This window comes from Bos taurus, chromosome 13 (assembly GCF_002263795.3).
Source record: "Bos taurus isolate L1 Dominette 01449 registration number 42190680 breed Hereford chromosome 13, ARS-UCD2.0, whole genome shotgun sequence".
NCBI classification, from domain to species: domain Eukaryota; kingdom Metazoa; phylum Chordata; class Mammalia; order Artiodactyla; family Bovidae; genus Bos; species Bos taurus.
The window spans coordinates 58,474,655-58,479,384 of NC_037340.1; the positions used below are offsets into that span (position 1 = coordinate 58,474,655).

The 4,730-nt window shown below is 46.7% G+C and overlaps 1 long non-coding RNA gene across 1 annotated transcript; it reads left to right on the top strand.

The window, feature by feature from the left end:
* The first annotated feature begins 940 nt into the window (after positions 1 to 940).
* On the top strand, positions 941 to 4,440 carry LOC107133073 (uncharacterized). The gene is made up of 2 exons (XR_001501722.3): positions 941 to 1,132; positions 3,308 to 4,440. It is a non-coding gene; the product is annotated as an uncharacterized lncRNA (long non-coding RNA).
* Positions 4,441 to 4,730: the final 290 nt, after the last annotated feature.

Below are 4,730 nucleotides of genomic sequence, written 5' to 3' on the forward strand. Positions count from 1 at the left end.
AAAAATAAAATCAACCTCCCTGGGCTGTTGGAAAGCTCACATTGATATGGTACAGGTATAAAGCCCCCAGCACAGGGCCTCCCACAGTGAATGTGCTATAAGGGTTAGGAGTAATTGTTGTTGTGTTTCTGAGATGCATTCTTTTGCATATTTTAATCATTCATAGCCTGGGTCAGGAAGATCCCCTGGAGGAGGAAATGGCAACCTGCTCCAGTATTCTTGCCTGGGAAATCCCATGGACTGTGGAGCCTGGCGGGCTACAGTCCAGCGGGTGGCAAAGAGTAGGACACAACTGAGCAACTGAGCACACACACAATCATTCACACATTTGGCTGCAACCTACAATCACTGTGTACATTTAAAATCTGATCTGAACCCCTCCACTCCCTCAAAGATGTTCTTCAATAGTTTGTGTGACTTTAAAAAGATCGGATACCTTCCTGTTCAAGATGTGGAAATGAAGATCATGTTAGGAGAGATCAAGGACTTAAGACCCAGCTGGGGAGACGAGTGTCCAGGAAGAAGCTGGGGCTTTCCCTGCTCTGAGATCTGTCCTGTTCAGAGTCTCAACAGTCACTCAGATGAAGTTCATGCTTGTGAAATCTGCAAGTGATCCCAAGGGGGAGGGGAGCTCTGGGACGGGTGTGTGAACGTCCAGGGTTCAATGTCAGTGGTCAGAAAGGAACAGCAACTGTGAGTTCTGGCACTCAACTTCCTTAGGTCAGTTCCAAAAGTCAAGCGTGACGTCACTAGGAGAGTGCAATTAAAACAGCGGCAATGTGGAGTGTCGGCGTGGCTGTGAAATCCCGGCAAGACTCATGTGACTGCTTCTGGGAGTACACATTGGTACAACCAGCTCAGGAGACTGTTTGGCAATAAACACAGGCCCACCTCTGACCCACATCCCCACTCATGGCAATGACCCCAGGTTAATGAGTGCATGTATGCGGTGAGCACACGGAGACGGTTCCAGTTCCCCACAGCAGCCCTGCCTGTAATGCCAACAGCTGAAAACAACCAAAATGAACAGGAGAATCAACATGAGAACCGTGGTGTGTTACAACTGCTACAGAGCAATGAAAAGAAACAAACCACGATTACACCAATGAGGATGAGGCTCCCAGACTTAATGGTGAGTGAAAAGGTCAGACACAAAAGAGTGTGTACTGAAGGATCCTGTTTATATGATGTCTGAAAACAAGTGAAGCATATCCTCAGAGGAAGAAGGTAGAATGACCGCTACCCCTGCAAGGGAGTGGGGTGGGTGGTAACCAGGATGGGACTGAAGGGAACTTTTTGAACTGGTGGGTGGTGGTTACATGAATGTGCATGCTCAGTCTCTAAGTCGAGTCCAACTCTTTGCGATCCCTTGGACTAGAGCCCACCAAGCTCTTCTGTCCACGGAATTTCCCAGGCACGAATAATAGAGTGGGTTGCCATGCCTGGGTTGCCGTGCCCTCCTCCAGGGGATCATCTCAGACCAGGGGTTGAACTCCCGTCTCCTACAGATTCTTTACCACTGGGCCACTGGGGAAGAAGTGTTTACGTAGGTGTACACAACATAAAAGGTCATTCAGCTATAGACTTTGGATCTGTGCACTTTGCTCTAGATATATGTTCTATCATAACAGACAAAAAGTTAAGTGTGGAGAGCCAGCAGATAGATGTAGAGCACGCAGCTGGGTAGGATCTGTGAACCAGAACTCCCAAGGAAGTATAGACCATGCCTGTCGGTGCCTTCCCCTGGGTGCAGCTGGAAACTCTTCTTACTCTGTCCTGCAATAGGAGGCAGACCTCCTATTGCAACATGCAGATCTGCAGGACATTACAGGACTGGGGACCACCCATGGGAGCAGGGCCCACTCCATGGGGTGTGTAGGAGTGCAGTTAGAAGGAATTTTTGAACTCTGCAGTCATCCCCTTGACACTCTCACTAAGTTTTGAACCAGGGGCACTACATTTTTAGTTTGCACTGGGCTCCACAAATTATGTAACACATCTTGAATGGGAAGCTGTTATGTGTATCTGGGTCCTTGATTTCTGAAGGGCTGTTCCATGGAAAGAGAAGCACACATTTGGTGTCAGGAGTATGAAGTTAAGGAAGTTATAGAGCAACTGAGACTCGGCTAGATGTAAGGAAGAACTTCCTGCCAGTGCCAGTGCCTCCTAAAGAAAGATCAGCAGCCTGTTTGATGAACACCGACTGAGTGCCAAGCATCTTCCCTGCATCATCTGACTCTTCACAATAACCCTGTGATCAGGGACTATTGTTATCCCCATTTTGCAGAAGAGGAAACAGAAGCAGGTTGTTATGGTTGAGCAACACTCAGTGGTTGGCAGTGAAGCTGGGATTCAAATCCAGGGTTAACTAAGCCAGCGTTGGCATTCACTGCCAGAGTTTTCAGAAATTCCAGCTGAGGGCTGCACAACCTCAGGAGCCAGTGGAGGGCCTTTCAGCTTTGGGAGGTGCAGAACTTCAGGGCTCAAGGTGGAAATTCCCACCTGAGTGCCAGCCGAGGGAGACTGGTCTTCAGGTGCTGGGCCTCATCTGGGGCCTGCCTTCATGGTTAAACAAGGGGCTAGAGACTCAGATGCTGGTAGGGACATGTTAATAAAGGCAGACACATGTGATACAATATAGAGGGGTGGACACCGTGGCAATTTAGAAAATTTTAGAAAAATTGTAACAAACATTAGGCAGGCAAAACCTAAAGCACTTCTGCAGGCTGCCCACAGATCACCATTTAGTGGTTGCTGGTTTAGACTACCAGCCCCATGAGGGTCTGTCATCAATGTACCCATGGCCCAGCCCAGCACAGGGCCTGACATGCCCCAAAGGCAGCCTCTCTGTTCACCCCTCTCTGACCTCTGCTACACAGCAAAGCTGGGCTATTCTGCACAGGGCAGGATGCCAGCTCACCTGGCTATGCCACGCACACCTGATTGCTACTTCCTCCCTTTTCTCTGGATTCCCAGGAGCACAGGGATGATTTACGAGAATTTTCTTAGGAAAGAAAGACAAGTACTGGATAAATACTGGGATGGCACAGTGGTTAAGATCAGGGCCTCTTGAATCTAACCCTATCACCACCTAGCTATAGGATCTTAGAAAATACCTGGCCTCCCATTGCTTTGGTTTTCCATATCTGTAGAATGGGAATAATAATAGTACTTAACCTACTTTTTTTATGACATAAGACATGTAATTTTGTAACCATTAAATGAATAATACATAGCTAGTGCCCAGAACGCATTTAATAGTCATTTAATCAATGATAAAATCAATTGTTCTTTATTCCGCAAATAGCTACCATTTGTCAAACCGACTACGTGGCAAGCACTGTGCCAAAAACTGGTCTTTGAAGTAATTATTCCACAAGTACAGACTGAACATGAACGTGGGGCGAACACTTCACAAGGCACAGGGTATCTCCTCATCACTCACTGTCCCGTGAAGCTCACATCTTCTTAGAGGAACAGAGTAAGAGCTATGGAGAAGAGCAGCATGGAGGTAGCGATAAACCACTTGCTGGAAATTACACAGAAGCGTGGATTTTTTGGGTGTCTCTCATGGGCCCTGCCTGGCAACACGGTAGATGGTAGCAAACATCAGTCCAGTGAACGAATACCACTGGATACTCACAAGATCCTATAAGGTACCTGCTGATACAAACAGCTGCGGTGAGGCTGAGCACCAGGCCCACGTCGCAGGAGGCATGGAGGGTGGCACCCATGCACACCCTCCAGGGTAGAGCGCTCTCTCCCCTAAGGCTCAGTCGCTGCCACCGCCCTTCCCTTGTGCCACCACGTGGATTTAAAACCCACGCGGCCACCCGGCTCCTGCCCCTCTTCCGCCATTGGGCAAGGCCGCCCGCACTTGTGTCCAATCGAATAGGGGCCCCCAGAATGCAAACTTGGGATTGGCTCGTCCGCTGTGTCATTTCGTGCTGCTTCTGACGTCAGCGGTGTCTGGCACCCCCGCCTCTTCCGCGTCTTAACTGGAGTTAAAGGAGCCGCACGGGAGAAGACGTGCATGTTGCTTCAGAGGCACTTTCAAGTAACCTTTAAATGTTTTTTTAAAAATAACGTTAATTGTAAAAAATACAGCAAACCATATAAGAGAAATGTTAATTTCACTTAATCCATTACATAAAACTAGCTGCTGTTAACATTTTGGCATGTATCATTTAGTCTTTTTTCCTAATAATATAATTTTATTTGTACAAAACTGGGATCAGTTTTGAAGCCCATTTTAAAATTTACTTTAAAAGAAGTCCAAGAAGGGCTTCTTTCTATATTGTCAAATAATCTTTGAAAGCATGTTTTAAACAGTTGTGTTATATTTGATCTTCCTGATTCAACCAATCCCTTATATTTTTTTCTTAATTTCATTGAATTTTGCTTTTCCAAATGAAAATAAATAGGATCAAGTTCTCTGATTATTTCCTTAAAATATGTTGTAGAAATGGAATCAGAGGGTGAGGACATTCATCCTTTAAGGCCTGATGCATATTGCAAAATTGTCTTGCATACATTCATTCAGCAGGTATGTACTGAGCCATCATACCTGCCAGTTCCTGCTGTGGATACAGCAAAGAACAAGACATACGTAACCCATACCTCTTTCAAAAGTACTGTGCCAGTTTCATCACCTCTGAAGCCAGCATTGTGTTCCTAAGCCATGTGTCTGAGCCCAGGGCTCCCTGTGCAGAGGGGAAGAGGTTCTGTCT